The 16,104-nt window shown below is 49.5% G+C and overlaps 1 long non-coding RNA gene across 1 annotated transcript in view; it reads right to left on the reverse strand.

Moving 5' to 3' along the window:
* Nucleotides 1-16,104, reverse strand: part of LOC135187522 (uncharacterized) — a 45,708-nt gene that overhangs the window by 26,462 nt on the left and 3,142 nt on the right. The window contains exon 2 of the long non-coding RNA XR_010307358.1: nt 3,778-3,892. This is a non-coding gene — a long non-coding RNA (uncharacterized LOC135187522). The remainder of the gene's footprint in view (nt 1-3,777; nt 3,893-16,104) is intronic.

Here is a 16,104-nt window from a genome sequence, read left to right on the forward strand (position 1 = left end):
GGATTCAAATTTCCATGTGGCCATAACAGAGTTTTAATAAACCTATCTGGTGTCCTGTGTGCAGTTCTGGAGCCCCCAACGCAAGGAGGACATGAAACTGTTGGAGCCAGTCCAGAGGAGGCCACCAAGATGCTCAGAGGGCTGCAATAGCTCTGAGGACAGGCTGAGAGAGTTGGGGCTCTGCAGTCTGGAGAAGAGAAGGCTTTAAGGAGACCTTGGAGTAGCCTTCCAAAATCTGAAGTGAGCTATAGGAAGGCTGGGGAGGGACTAGGTCATGTAATGAGAGGATGAAGAGGAATGGGAGGGAAGATTGAAACTAGATGTTAAGAGGAAGCTCTTTGCAGTGAGGGCAGTGAGACACTGGCACAGGTTGCAGGGCACAGAATGGGATCCCAGATCACTGGTTGGAAAGGACCTTCAAAGGTCATCCAATCCACCACCACTGCAATCAGGAGGACATCTACTAGAGCAAGCTGCTCAGAGCCTCAAACAACCTGGCCCTGAATGGTGTCAGGAATGGGTAAGACGCTGGCAGAGGTTGCCCAGGGAGGCTGTGGACATCCTCTCCCTGGAGGTATTCAAGGCCAGGTTGGATGAGGCCTTGAGAGACCTTTTCTAGTGGGAGGTGTCCCTGCCTATGGCAGGGGGCTGGAACTAGATGAGCTTTGAGAACTCTTCCAATCTAAACCATTCTGTAAATTTTCTAAAGGCGAGCAGCCAAATATGAGTGGATGAGGAACTGCCATCAGGCCATTCCCAAGTCCCTCCCTTCCCACCTTCAGGAAGATTAATGTTCATTTACAGATAAATGTGAGGTTGACACCAAATGACAGCACCACTGTGTTAAGCAGCAAAAGGATCAGAAATATCATCACATGAAAAATAAGGGGGGGGAATAATATGAAGACAAAAGGCTGCAAAGAGCTCTCCAAGGAGTCAAATCATGGAATAGTTTGTGTTGGAAGGGACCTTTAAAATCATGTTGTGCTTTTAACACTTATCTACATCTATTTCTCTCAAAGGATTGACTAAATCCAGCTCTGCTTTCCACTAAGAGGGTGCAGGACAGCTGCTGAGAACTTTTTTGGGAGAGAAGATCTTAAAACCAAGCTATGCTAGGTGCTGGTTAACCAAGGGATGATATGGCAAGTGCTTAGCAACAATCTTTCCCAATTTCTTTTAACCTCCACCAGCCTCCCACAGAGAATGACAAGGAGTTATTACCTGCTGACAATGAGCTCTTTCATCTGCTTCTTGTCCCATTAGGCCCTGATCTTTGATGCTTATACACAGGAGTTACTTTGAATATTTAAATACCTAAAAGGAATCATTGTGTGCACAAAAAGATGTTCATAGCAGTGAAAATTAGGGATAGCTGGGTCCAAACATCTCAGACTAAGGGGGTCCAGTTTGTTCTGCCGGGGTTGCTTAGCCTGGAGAAGAGGAGGCTCAGGGGTGACCTCACTGCTGTGTACAACTACCTGAAGGGACATTGTAGCCAGGTGGGGGTTGGACTCTTCTGTTGCTGGTTGCCTGGGAGAACAAGAGGACACAGTCTCAAGTTGTGTCAGGGGAAGTATAGTCTGGATGTTAGGAGGAAATTCTTCACTGAGAGAGTGATTTCCCATTGGAATGGGCTGCCCAGGGAGGTGGTGGAGGCACCGTCACTGGAAGTGGTCAAGAAAAGACAGGATGAGGCACTTGGTGCCATGGTCTAGTTGACTGGATAGGGCTGGGGGATAGGTTGAACTGGATGATCATGGAGATCTCTTCCAACCTGGTTGATTCTATGATTCAGAGTGATGGTGGCCCTTGAAAAATATTTATTAGACTATCAGAATTATTGATGTTTATAGAATCAACCAGGTTGGAAGAGATCTCCATGATCATCCAGTTCAACCTATCCCCCAGCCCTATCCAGTCAACTAGACCATGGCACCAAGTGCCTCATCCTGTCTTTTCTTGACCACTTCCAGTGACGGTGCCTCCACCACCTCCCTGGGCAGCCCATTCCAATGCCAATCACTCTCTCTGGCAACAACTCCCTCCTAGCATCCAGCCTAGACCTGCCCTGGCACAGCTTCACACTGTGTCACCTTCTTCTGTTGCTGCTTGTCCTGGGAGAAGAGACCAACCCCACCTGGCTGTAGTCTCCCTTCAGGTAGCTGCAGACAGCAATGAGCTCTGCCCTGAGCCTCCTCTTCTGCAGGCTGCTCACCCCCAGCTCCCTCAGCCTCTCCTCATAGGGTTTGTGCTCCAGGCCTCTCACCAGCTTTGTTGCCCTTCTCTGGACATGATCCAGTGCCTCAACATCTCTCTTGAATTGAGGAGCCCAGAACTGGACACAGTACTCAAGGTGTGGCCTGACCAATGTTGAATATCTCCTTGGTCCTGCAGGCCACACTGTTCCTTATCCAGGCCAGGATGCCATTGGCTCTCCTGCCCACCTTGGGCACACTGCTGCCTCATCTTCAGCTATTCTCTACCAGCACCCCCAGGTCCTTTTCTTCCTAGCTGCTCTCATCTACTCTGTCCCCAGCCTGCAGTGCTGCTTGGAGTTCTTGTGGCCAAGTGTAGCACCCCGCATTATACGTGCACGCACTTGCATAGCTTCACTTTCTGAACAGCAAGTAAAACTAACAACAGATCACTGATAAACACAGTCCAAAAGAAGAGAGAAATTCCTTCCTTCAAGGAAAATCCAATTTCTTGGGGTTTGAAACCTCAGTATTTTTGTTGCTTTTAGCATACAGAGCAAGGAACTCAGAACCAGATCAGCATCTGTTTCACTGCCAGATCTCAATCATAACAATATATTCACACCCAAACAGCAAAGGAATTTAAAGATAACAAAGATAATCAGGTGTTTCATAGAATCATACAATGTCAGGGGCTGGAAGGCACCTTGAAAGATCATCTGGTCCAACCCCCTTGACAGAGCAGGAGCACCTAGAGCAGATCACTCAGGAATGCATCCAGGCAGGTCTTGAACATTTCCAGAGAGGGAGACTCAACAACCCCCCTGAGCAGACTGTTGCAGTGCTCTGTCACCTTCACAGGGAAAAAGCTCTTGCCCAGGTTCACAAGGAACCTTCTATGCCTCAACTTGCACCCACTGGCCCTTGTCCTGTCAGTGGGTATCACCAAGAAGAGGTTGGCTCCATCCTCCTGTTTGGAGGCACTGACTTTGATGCACATTCACAGAAGAAAATGATGATCTTTTAGGGCTGTTTAAGGAGACTATATGTAGCATCACAGAACACTAGAGGTTGGCAGGGACCTCTAGACATCATCTACTCCAATGACAATGATAAAGAAGGACCATCTAGGGCAGACCACAGAGGAATATGTCCAGGTAGGTTTGGAATCTCTCCAGAGTGGGAGACTCCTCAACCTCTCTGGGCAGCCTGCTCCAGAGGTCTGCAACTCTCAGAGCAAAGAGGTTTCTCCTTGTACTGAGGTGGAACTCGCTGTGTTCTAGTTTGTACCTATTGTCTCTTGTTCCCTAGGCACCACGGAAGAGACACTGTCCCCTTCTTGCCACTCAGCCTTCAGAGACTCAAACATTTTTGCAGCTGTCCCTAGAGGACCCAACCTCCCCTAGAGGCTTGCTGAATTTGGCCTTAAATTCCCACAGTGATGAGTTCTGCCATCTAATGGGTTAACAAGTATTTCTTCATCACTTGCCATTGACCACTTTCCCATCCCATTGGAGGCCCCTTCTTATATGTGGGAAGAAAGAGGAATTCCTGACCTCCCCTTCTCCTCAGCACTCACTTTTCTGTGCTGCTGTCGCTGCTTCTCATCTCCTTTCCAAGGCGAGCGATCTCAGGCTTTAGCAGCGCCGTTTCCCACAGCTCTCTGTGCTCCCAGCATTCTGAGAGATGGCAGCCTGTAGAAAACACAACTTCAGGTCAAACTGTGCTGTTGGTCTAACTAAGGGCACTACTTTTTCTTGGTCTTGATGGTCTTAGAGGTCTTTTCCCACCCAAAGGATTCTATGATTCAGATCATCACTCGGCCTTCTCTCCTTCACAGGCTCACAGGATGTCAGGGGTTGGAAGGGATGCAAAGAGATCATCAAGTCCACCTCCCCTGCCAGAGCAGGACCATACAATCCATCTCAGATCACACAGAAACACAGCCAGACAAGGCCTAGAAAGGCTCCAGAGAAGGAGACTCCACAACCTCTCTGGGCAGCCTGTGCCAGTGCTCTGGGACCCTGACAGTCAAGAAGTTCCCTCTGGTGTTGAACTGGAACTTCCTGCGCTGCAGCTTCCATCCATTGCTCCTTGTCCTATCCCAAGGAGCAAGTGAGAAGATGCTCAATTCCCTCAACCACCCTCCTGCTTGTTCTGCTTGAGCCAAAATATAACTCCACACATCAAAAGAGATGGAGACTTCACAACCTCTCTGGGCAGCCCGTTCCAGTGCTCTGTGACTCAGTGCTCCAAGAGAAGCAAAACATGCAGGACAGGCTTGATTCTCTTTTTCCAAGCCATGCATCAAGGCAAACACAGAGCTAATGGCAAAAGAGGGCCTGGCAAAACCCATCTGGGAAGACACACAAAGTTTCTTCTCTGATCATTCACTGCTCTGATCATCCCTTCCACCCGCATGATGTCAGCCCCAAATCCTTTCATGTGGGCAACTAATAACTCTTATCCTCTGCTTGATTTATCTTCCCTTAACATGTGTAGATCACATGGAGATGAACTGTGAGTTATTACTCTGTGGAGCCCAAACACATGCTTGGCTTTTGATTTATTCTTCAGATTTATAAATACACTCCTGCCAGTGTTTGAGTTACACATTTCCCCCCCCCCCCCCCCCCCCCCCCCCCCCGGTAAAAAACAAAGATTAAATCTTAACCAGGAGGCCTTTATTTCTGCTTCATTTTTTGGTCTATCTTCCCCACTCCCACTTTCTTCCTTGTTTCTCTGCCTCCTGCCAATCAGAGGTTACATGGCTGAAGTGATTTATCCGAACCAGAGATTCCTCTTGCTTGGCTCATGTGCAGGACACCAGAAAATCCAGTCATAGAGTCTGCATGGACTACATCTCTGCTGGAAACCAAGTATGGAGGCTCAGCAGGCCCTTTTTCTCTAGAGCACAGTGGGAGACAGCTCTAAGGGAAGAAAAAAAACCCAACCCAAAACACAACAGGAATCCTCCAAGAACATTTCTAAATCAGCCCCAGGCCAAAAGACTTTGATAGTTCACAGAAACAGGCAGGTTGGAAAAGTCTCTCAGGATCAACAAATGCAACCTCTAACCCTGCTCTGCAAGATTCACTTTAAACCATAGCCCTAAGCACCACATCCAAACCATCCTTAAAGACAGCCAGGGTGGATGACTCCACCACCTCCCTGGGCAGCTCATTCCAGGCCCTGACCACTCTCTCCTTGAAGAACTTTTTCCTAATGTCCAATCTAAACCTCCCCAGCCTCAGCTTGAGGCCATTCCCCCTTGTTCTGTCTTGAATTACCTGTGAGAAGAGCCCAGCAGCAGCCTCTCTACAATTACCCTTCAGGTAGCTGTCGACAGCAATGAATCTTAGAATCAACCATGTCAGAAAAGATCTCCAGGCTCATCCAGTCCAACCTAGCACCCAGTTCTAGACAATCAACCAGACCATGGCACTAAGTGCCCCAGCCAGGCTTTGCTTCAACACCTCCAGGGACGGTGACTCCACCACCTCCCTGGGCAGCCCATTCCAGTGCCAATCACTCTCTCTGACAACAACTTCCTCCTAACATCCAGCCTAGACCTGCCCTGGCACAACTTGAGACTCTGTCCCCTTGTTGTGTTGCTGCTTGCCTGGCAGAAGAGACCAACCCCACCTGGCTGCAGCCTCCCTTCAGGTAGTTGTAGCCAGCAATGAGGTCTGCCCTGATCCTCCTCTTCTCCAGGCTGCACATCCCCAGATCCTTTAGCCTCTCCCCATAGGGTTTGAGGTCTCTCCTCATCCGCCTCTCTTTTACACCATCCCCAGCTCCTTAAGTCATTCCTCATAAGATTTATTCCTCAGGCCCTTTCCCAGCTTTGTTGCCCTCCTCTGGACTCACTCCAGCACCTCCACGTCTCTCTTCAGAATTGAGCCTTTCAGTTCTATTTAATGGAAGCTAAGTTCTCACCCCCATACAGCACAATGAATCACTACAGAGCACAGAGGAGCTTTCAGGTCAAAGGTGCCTTTGCTGTACAACTGGCAAAGGGAAATGTGAGAAATATCTCTGATATCTTTTTGCTTTTGTGCCCCTGGATCTTCACCTCTGCCTTCAAGACCAGAGGTAGCTGATGGCAGAGGCACACAATGCCAGGGAGGTGTGAGTCAGATTTAGAATCTTAGAGTGGTTTAGGTTGGAAGGGACCTCAAAGCTTATCCAGCACCAACTCCCTGCCATAGGCAGGGACACCTCCCACCAGAACAGGTCGCTCAAGATCTCACCCAACCTGGACTTGGACACCTCCAGAGAGGTTGTTGAGCACAGAGGCACAGAACATGCTCACATTCCACAACCTCCCTGGGCAACCTGTGCCAGTGGCTCACCACTCTCCCTGCAAAGAACCCTTTCCTAGCATCCAGTTTAAATCTTCCCTCTGCCAGTTTTAACCCATTCCTCCTCATTCTGTCATTACAGGACCTTGTATACAGTCCCTCCCTCCTCAAATCCTTCTCTTCTCCAGGCTGCAGAGCCCCAACTCCTGTATCCTGACATTTCTCCTTACATGGATGGCTGTGGCAAGTGCACTGACTCTAATTGAACAATAAAAAGATATTACTGACTGTCACCGACAACATTTTGAAGGTTACTACACCTCCAAAACCTGAGTCAAATCCAAATGCAAGAGAACGAGCTTTGCCCCAAGTTTCTCAGTGTCATTCTCTACCTGCTCTGGGCAAGCAGCAGCTCCATTCAGATTTGTATCCACACGGCATTGCCATTTCAGAGCTGCTCTGACATCTTCAGACATTTCCACTGTCATTTACTCTGATACAACTGAGACTATCACAGCATCAAGCCTCAGGGTGCTCTGAAAATATGTGCTTTCTCTTTTTAAGCCCAAGGAGTGGCAGTCAATCTGCCCATGAGCCTTGTCACTGCTAGAATGAGCTGATCTTACCAGCTCTGCACCAAGCCAAAAGTCATCCTCCCTAGAAACGCCTTATGACTCCAGCCCAAGTGCTGTCCCAGTGGAGCTGTCAGGTTTAAAGGCCTCAAAGCCCTGAAGAAAGGCTGGGAGAGTTTGGGCTGTTCAGCTTGGAGGGAAACGAGAGCTCCAGGAAGCCTTACAGCAACCTCTGGCACCTGGAGTGAGCTATGAGAAAGCTGGACTGGGACTTGGTGCAAAGGCTGCTGGTGACAGGGTGAGGGGAATGGCTTCTAACTTGAGGAGAGCAGACTGAGACTGGAGGTTAGCAATCAATTCTTTACAGTGAGGGTGGTGAGACACTGCTACAGGTTGCCAGAGACACCGTGGGTGTCACTTCCCTGGAGGTGCTCAAGGTGGGATGAGGCCCTGAGCAGCCCAGAAGGTTGTGGAGTCTCCTTCTCTGGAGACCTGCCCGGACCCAGTCCTGCACACACCACCCTGGGGGTCCCGCCCTGGCAGGGGGGTTGGGCTGTGGTGAATAGTCCCAAAGGACACAAAATGGGCTTAAGCAGGTCCTGTCTAACTTACCTGCCTGCACTGCAGCCAGAGGCGGGAACACAGCACAGAGAAACCCAGCCAGCCCAGTCCGGTTTGATCCGGTCGCCTGAGGGGGTTCCGTGGGGCCCGCGGCCCTGCCGCGCGCAAGGCCTGTGCACCCCCCCCCCGGTTTCTGGAGGACAACACCTCTGGGTTCTGCCACTTTTGGGGCCAGCTGGGTGATGGCCAGAGGTTGACGGGTGAGCGTGTGGCCCCTGAGACCATCAGCCTCGGCCATTACCCTATGCACGGGGTGCAAAGGCAAATAAGGAGCTTGCTGCTGCCCCCTGCCTCCTGCCTCGCTCCCCTGCCGCTCGCCTGCCCCCTGCCTCGAGCCGCCCCAGACCGCCTGGAGCCTCAGCCAGCAGCTGGCTCCACTGCGCAGCCCACAGGGAATTCTGCTGAGTATTTCCCTGCCTGTGTTTTGGGCCACAGACATGAGAATCAGAGAATCAAGCAGGTTGGAAGAGACCTCCAAGCTCAGCCAGTCCAACCTAGCACCCAGCCCCAGCCAATCAACCAGACCATGGCACTAAGTGCCTCAGCCAGGCTTGGCTTCAACACCTCCAGGGATGGTGACTCCACCACCTCCCTGGGCAGCCCATTCCAATGCCAATCTCTCTAGCAACAACTTCCTCCTAACATCCAGCCTGTGCCTCCCCTGGCACAGCTTGAGACTGTGTCTCCTTGTTCTGTTGCTGCTTGCCTGGGAGCAGAGCCCAACCCCACCTGGCTTCAGCCTCCCTTCAGGTAGCTGCAGACAGCAATGAGCTCTGCCCTGAGCCTCCTCTGCTGCAGGCTGCACACCCCCAGCTCCCTCAGCCTCTCCTCACAGGGCTCTGCTCCAGGCCCCTCACCAGCTTTGTTGTCCTCCTCTGGACACCTTCGAGCACCTCAACATCTCTCTTGAATTGAGGAGCCCAGAACTGGACACAGCACTCAGGGTGTGGCCTGAGCAGTGCTGAGCACAGGGGCAGAAGAACCTCCCTTGTCCTGCTGCCCACACTGCTCCTGAGCCAGCCCAGGATGCCATTGGCTCTCCTGACCCCCTGGGCACACTGCTGCCTCATCTTCAGCTATTCTCTACCAGCAACCCCAAGTCCTTTTCCTCCTGGCTGCTCTCAGCCACTCAGTCCCCAGCCTGTAGCACTGCTTGGGGTTGTTGTGGCCAGAGTGCAGAACCCTGCACTTAGCCTTGTTCAGTCTCATCCCATTGGCCTCTGCCCACCCATCCAGCCTGGCCAGGTCCCTCTGCAGGGCTCTCCTACCCTCCAACAGCTCCACACCTGCTCCTAGCTTGGTGTCATCTGCAAACTTACTGATGCTGGACTCAATTCCCTGGTCCAGATCATCAATAAAGATAGTGACCAGGACTGGGCCCAGCAATGGTCCTTGGGGAACACCACTAGTGCCAAGACTAGTGAGTTCTCTTCACTCTCTGTTCAAGTTGCTGAAGGATTTTCATCAACCTCACAAGCGGCGAATGAAGCCGACAGACTCCCTATAAAAGACATTTCTGAAACCATTGAATATTCCATTGTATAGAGACACTCTGTAAAATAGTGCTGCTAACCACATCAAAGGACTTGCGTGGAGAGTTGTAAATAAGTCTGGGGGAATTGTTTTGTGTATGTTAATAAATTATGTAATAACTTTAAAATCAGCCTCATTGCATTTTACCCCAAACTCACATCTCAACTAGTCCCCTTCACAACAGGTATCTCTGGAGATCCTTTCCAACCTCTGAAGTTTATCAGCATCATTCCATATCACAGAATCACAAAAGGACTAGGTAAAGATTAATTACATCAGAAGTAATCAAAACACATTAAAAAGATTCCTAGCAAGCAGCACTCAAATCAGAAATACATTATTAAAGCCTGGTATTATTAAAAAGATCTTTGAATTAGTCTCTCCTTGTTTATTATCTGGGCAAACACGGAATCACAGCACCTCACAGGTTGCAAGGGACCTCCAGAGATCACCAAGTCCAACCCCCCTGCCAAGGCAGGGTCATCCTGGGTAGTTCACACAGGATTTTGTGATCTACAACCTCCCTGGAGGTATTCAAAGCTTCAAGGAGACCTTGGAGTAGCCTTCCAATATCTGAAGTGAGCTATAGAAAAGCTGAGGAGGGACTATTGACAAGGTCTTGTAACAAGAGGATGAGGAGGAATGGGAGGGGAGATTGAAACTGGATGTTAGGAAGAAGCTCTTTGCAGCGAGGGTGGTGAAACACTGGCACAGGTTGCCCAGGGACGTTGTGGAGCACAGAATGGGATCCTAGATCACAGGTTGGAAGGGACCTTTAAACGTCACCCAATGCAACGCCACTGCAATCAGGAGGACATCTACTAGAGCAAGCTGCTCAGAGCCTCAAACAACCTGGCCCTGAATGGTGCCAAGGATGGGCGAGACACTGGAACAGGTTTCCCAGGGAGGCTGTGGATGTTCTCTCCCTGGAGATGTTCAAGGCCAGGTTGGATGAGATCTTGAGTGACCTGTTCTAGTGGGAGGTGTCCCTGCCTATGGCAGGGGGTTGGAACTGGCTAAGCTGTGAGATCACTTCCAACCTAAACCATTCTGTGACTCCATGAAAGACCTTTAAGACAGAGTCCAATATTTATCACACAAGTTTCTACTCCTTATTCTTTGAGCTATACTTCAAGCAGGTTTTTTTTGGGGGGATGTGGAAGAGGGGGGGGGGGGGAAAAACACCACAAATCACAGTATGAGTTCATGAAACAATGCATGAATAAGTCATTTCCTGCTTTAAATACACCTCTGAGTAAATGATCCAGAGCCTTTTCAAGAACCATTTACATAACAGTCGCTGATACAGGCTTCAAATTTTCATGTCAATCTCCACATGGCAGCTTAAATCACCCCATTTTCTTAAGTGAGGTGAGAGAAATTTTAAGAGCAGATTTGTTATTCCCCTCCACCACTTCCCTTAACTTCTAGAGCTCTCCTTTTAGGCACAAACCTTTTTACATTGAATTTCCTCTCTCTTTGCATCGTTAGGGGCAGCACAGACATGTCAGAGATGCTCTCTGTGTGTACAACCCATAATCCAAACGCAGTAGGGGTGCTGCCATTTCTTTTTTACCACTGCTAACACCAGGAACTTAAGCAACTGTCAATCCCACTTGGGAGTCTGCAGCTCTGAAAGTAACATTTGGAGGCTTTGCTAGACGTGAGCGACGGCATACAGCGGCACTACAGGGAAGGCACCTATGAATCACGAGGCACTTGATAGGTTACAAATAAATTTAGGTGGCTACCAGGCATAACTCGGGGGAAAGTAAATAAGAGAGAAGGATTTGGCTCCCACATGGATTTCTGAAGTGCTATAGAAAGACTTGTGCCTGCTTGTGCTGAGAAGACAAGGATGGGCTCAATGGCTAACCTCTTCCTTAGGTCTTGTTGGAGTGGGAGTAGCAGTAAGGAAAGGCAAGGACTGAGAATTGGCATCCAGAGCAGATCATAATATCAGTCAGGGTTGGAAGGGACCACAAGGATCACACAGTTCCAACCCCCCTGCCATGGGCAGGGACACCTCACACTAAATCAAGCTGTCCAGAGCCTCATCCAGCCTGGCCTGAAACACCTCCAGGGATGAAGCTTCCAACACCTCCTTGGGCAACCCCTTCCAGGCTCTCACAACCCTCATGCTGAACAACTTCCTCCTAACATCCAGTCTGAATCTACCAAATTGCCAGCTTTGTTCCATTCCCCCCATTCCTATCACTACCTGACAGCCTAAAACGTCCCTCCCCAGCTTTCTTGTAGCCCCCTTCAGATGCTGAAAGGCCACAAGAAGGTCACCTGAGAGCCTTCTCTCCAGACTGAACAGCCCCAAACCCCTCAGGCTCTCCTCACAGCAGAGCAGCTCCAGCCCTCTGATCATCCTCATGGCCTTTCTCTGGACACCTTCCAGCACCTCCATAGTCCTCTTGCAACAGTAGCTCCAAAACTGGACACACTACTCCAGGTGTGGTCTCACTAATGTGGAGCAGAGAAGGAGGATCACTTCCCTTGCCCTGTTGCCCACACTTCTCTTAATGTAGCCCAGGCTCTGGTTGTCTTTCTGGGCTGCAAGAGCACACTAATGGTTCATATTGAGCTTCTTATCCACCACCACCCCTAAGTCCCTCTCCTCAGGGCTGCTCTCAATCCAGTGTTTCTGGATATGGTTCCATGCTCTGAAGACACCAAAGGATGCATGCTGACTCAAGTGAGTCAACCTTTAAGGGCTCATATCACCAAGGGGTCACAAGCTCCATGCGCTAGCTCCATTCAGGGTGCTACAGGGCATTGCTGAAATGGTTTTCTTTGCCTCAGGGGCTGCTCTCAAGAGCTGCTCTTTCCCTTTGATTTCATAGATGGAGTCAAGGACTTCTGCTACAGGCCTAAGAACAGAGAGACAGTGTTCAGAGGAGCTTCTCTTGATATGTCTTTGAGTGCAAAGGTCTTGGAGTAGCAAGTAAAGGGCAGAGACCGAGGTTGTGGTCTCTAGTGCTACAAGAATCAATTTGGGGAGCAGCTTCTACATCTTCAACACACCTGATTATTTCTTCTTGATGAGCTAGGAATTTGGAGATGGAGGCTCCTATTACGAGACAGGTGGGGATACTGGAGTGTGTCCAGAGCAGGGCCACGAGGATGCTCAGAGGGCTGCAGCAGCTCTGCTATGAGGACAGACTGAAAGAGTTGGGGCTGTGCAGGCTGGGGAAGAGGAGGCTCCCAGGTGACCTTCTTGTGGCCTTGCAGTATCTGAAGGGGGCTACAAGAAAGTTGGGGGGGGACTTTTTAGGCTGTCAGGCAGTGATAGGAGTGGGGGGAATGGAACAAAAATGGAAATTTGGTAGATTCAGACTGGATGTTAGGAAGAAGTTGTTCAGCTTGAAGGTGGTAAGAGCCTGGAAGGGGTTGCCCAAGGAGGTGTTGGAAGCCTCATCCCTGGAGGTGTTTCAGGCCAGGCTGGATGAGGCTGTGGGCAGCCTGCTCTAGGGTAGGGTGTCCCTGCTCACAGCAGAGGGGTTGGAATCACATGATCCTGTTGTCCCTTCCAACCCAGACTGCTTCTGTGATTCTAAAAGAGCCTGCCCATAGCAGTTGGCACTTTTCTTTGATTGATGTGAGAGAACTCATGGACCAGGAGACAAATTCCCAAAGACACAGCCATGTTTCTTTTCATTTTGACTTTGAGTGCAGATGCCAAAGAAGAGGACAATTGACTTTGATGTGCCCTGCTCCCAGACAGAGGAGGCAGCAGTTGTGGCCCTGAGAGACTGAAACCACTGAAAAGACCATTCTTCAAGTTCATTGTAGAGGCCATAGCCTTGTAGGTGTTGAGTCCTGAATACAAAGAGATTTAAAACAGAGCAGGGCAGAAGACAAGGCAAGTGGGGGGAGGGAAGTTGTCAGGAGGCTAATCCCAGGCTGAAACATAAAAAGTATAAGAAAGAGGCAATGGAAGCTCCCAATCATATTCAAAGGGAATCTGCAAGGAGTCAGAGGGTGAAGACCTTATCCTAAAGCAGCTGAGCATGAGCAACCAGGTCACTTAAGCATCTGGAAGGGCCTGAGAAGGAGGGGTGCAATCCATCATTTTTATTACCAGTTGTGTCCTGCATAGGAAAGGGGAGAAGCTTGGAGTCAGCCCTGTGCTGGGTAACAGTGGTGGGAGCTGTCAGGCAACCTTCATGCATGAGGACAACGCTGCCAGAGGAGAGGAAACCGCACAGAAGCCGAAAAGAGAAAAACCAGGGGAAACCAGAAGGAAAACTGCTTCTTGGTTTTGCTGCAGTCATCCCAGCACTGTCTGCTGGTGGGAGGAAGTCAAGATTCGATCAAAATTTCAACAGGTAGTGGTGCCAAGTCTGTTGCACAACAAGCTCTGGAGAGTTTAGAGAACACATCAGTCACAGCTCCACGGCACGTTAGCGCCGCTCGCTTCTGCGAGGGAGAGCAAGCAGCATTGTTCAACTTCTAATCAAGTTGAACAACCCAAAAAGTAAAAGAGCAATAGGAAACATGCACACACTCTGTCTCCCATCACAAAACACATTAGCAAGACACAAATGTTTGTGATTAATTCATTCACAATCTTCTTCCCATCATCTGTCTTGCTACAGCAGAATAAAGCTCAAGCCATTGTTTTCCCCCACCAAAGATGCAGGAGAGGCGACATCCTGGCACCTCAGCTAACAGGTAAACCAGAAAGAACAGCAGAGAGGGTTTGAGGTTTTCCAGCAAACATCTGCAGCAATTTCACCTATTCGGTGAGAGCTTCAAACTGTCTGCAGAAGGAGAGGATTTATGAGACGCTTGGCAAAGGCAGCAGCATTCGCCGCATGTTGACTGACAGAAGATTCAATAATACCACAGAGTTTTAGGGCTCAAAGCTCCTAAATCAGGTCATGAAAATACAGAGAGTGGATATCTTTACCACAGGGATACACCAAAGTGGACATGACAACAACTAAGTGACAATCTGCACGATACACAAGGAGAGGAAAAGCTTTTTCTTTGCTAAAGGATTAAAATCAAACCACTTCAAGCCTCCTATACTTCAGAAGAAGCTTTTTTCCAAGCTATTTCAATTAAGCCTAACAAACTCTTCCCCAAAAGAAAAGAAACCTTTCAGATTGTTCCAGATCTCACCTGACTCTGTTCTACATTTTCAGGCAAGAGAAAGGAAGAAGAGGGGAGGGGGAAGAAGCAAAAAAGTTATTTTGCTTGGCAAATCTGCATAATTAAAACCGCTCCTGTCTTCTGATTGATAAAGTTTCCAAGTGACAGCTTTGCAGCAAGCTGCCTCCCACACAGCAGCAATTTGTAAAAGCCTTTCAGAGTTTTATGTAACTAAGGAGGGAAGGGGGAAAAAAAAAAACCCAGAGAGAAGTCAAAATCATCATCCCAGTTGCTTTCACCCAGGTCTTTCTTGCCAGTGCCTCTTTAATTGCAACTGCAAGGAGCTGCAACAAATACATGCTTGAACAAAAGATTCATTTAAATACCAATAATTATGCCTAATTATGAGAAACTGACTGACAGCAAAGGCTTTTTGCTCCCCCCCCCACCCCAAACTCTGCTCTTAGTTTGTGTTTAGCAAGTTTTGAAACCATTCTATGTTTAAAGCTCAGCTTAACCCTGATGTCTTTTCCAAGTACATCCGGACAGAGAGTGATTGGCATTGGAATGGGCTGCCCAGGGAGGTGGTGGAGTCGCTGTCCCTGGAGGTGTTGAAGCAAAGCCTGTATGAGGCACTTAGTGCCATGGTCTGGTTCATTGGCCAGGGCCGGGTGCTAGGTTGGGCTGGATGAGCTTGGAGGTCTCTTCCAACCTGCTTGATTCTAAGATTTGCTGCTGGCTCTGACAGGGTTTGCAAGCCTCACAGGAGCATATCCCAAAGAAGCTTTAGCAAGAAGAAAAGGAAAGATGGCATTTGCTCTTTCACTGGGATTGGAAGAAGGCAAATCCCTGTTTGTTTTCTATTTTCAGCCACACAGGATGTTAAACACTAGAGGGAGTGCAGGAGAGAGCTGAATAATTCCTTCCCACAAAACGAGGAACAAGATTTAAATGTGACTGTGAGCTGTGAAGGTTTCAGCTCAATATAGAGGGCCTGGATATCTCCACAGATTTCTGAAAGCTGCTGGGGGTAGGAGAGTTAGCCAGGCCACACACCTAATTTCTTCTTTACTAAGACTTCTAAGAGCTCCAGCTCTTAGTAGAAAGAGAGGTTCAGGGCAGACCTCATTGCTGTCTACAACTACCTGAAGGGAGGCTGTAGCCAGGTGGGGTTGATCTCTTCTGCCAGGCAAGCAGCAATAGAACAGGGGGACACAGTCTCAAGTTGTGGTGGGGGAGGTCTAGGCTGGATGTTAGGAGGAAGTTGTTGTCAGAGAGAGTGATTGGCATTGGAATGGGCTGCCCAGGGAGGTGGAGTTGCTGTCCCTGGAGGTGTTCAAGCAAAGCCTGCATGAGGCATCAAGATGGCAGAGACCTCCAATCTCATCCAGACTAACCTAGTACCCAGCCATAGACAATCAACCAGACCATAGCACTAAGTGCCCCAGCCAGGCTTTGCTTCAACACCTCCAGGGACAGTGACTCCACCACCTCCCTGGGCAGCCCATTCCAATGCCAATCACTCTCTCTGACAACAACTTCCTCCTAACACCCAGCCTAGACCTCCCCCACCACAGCTTGAGACTGTATCCCCTCATGTTGCTGGCTGCCTGGCAGAAGAGCCCAACCCCACCTGGCTACAGCCTCCCTTCAGGTAGTTGTAGACAGCAATGAGGTCTGCCCTGAGCCTCCTCTTCTGCAGGCTGCACATCCCCAGCTCCCTCAGCCTCTCCTCACAGGGCTGTGCTCCAGGCCCCTCACCAGCTTTGT

The sequence above is a fragment of the Pogoniulus pusillus genome, chromosome 2, assembly GCF_015220805.1.
Source record: "Pogoniulus pusillus isolate bPogPus1 chromosome 2, bPogPus1.pri, whole genome shotgun sequence".
NCBI lineage: Eukaryota > Metazoa > Chordata > Aves > Piciformes > Lybiidae > Pogoniulus > Pogoniulus pusillus.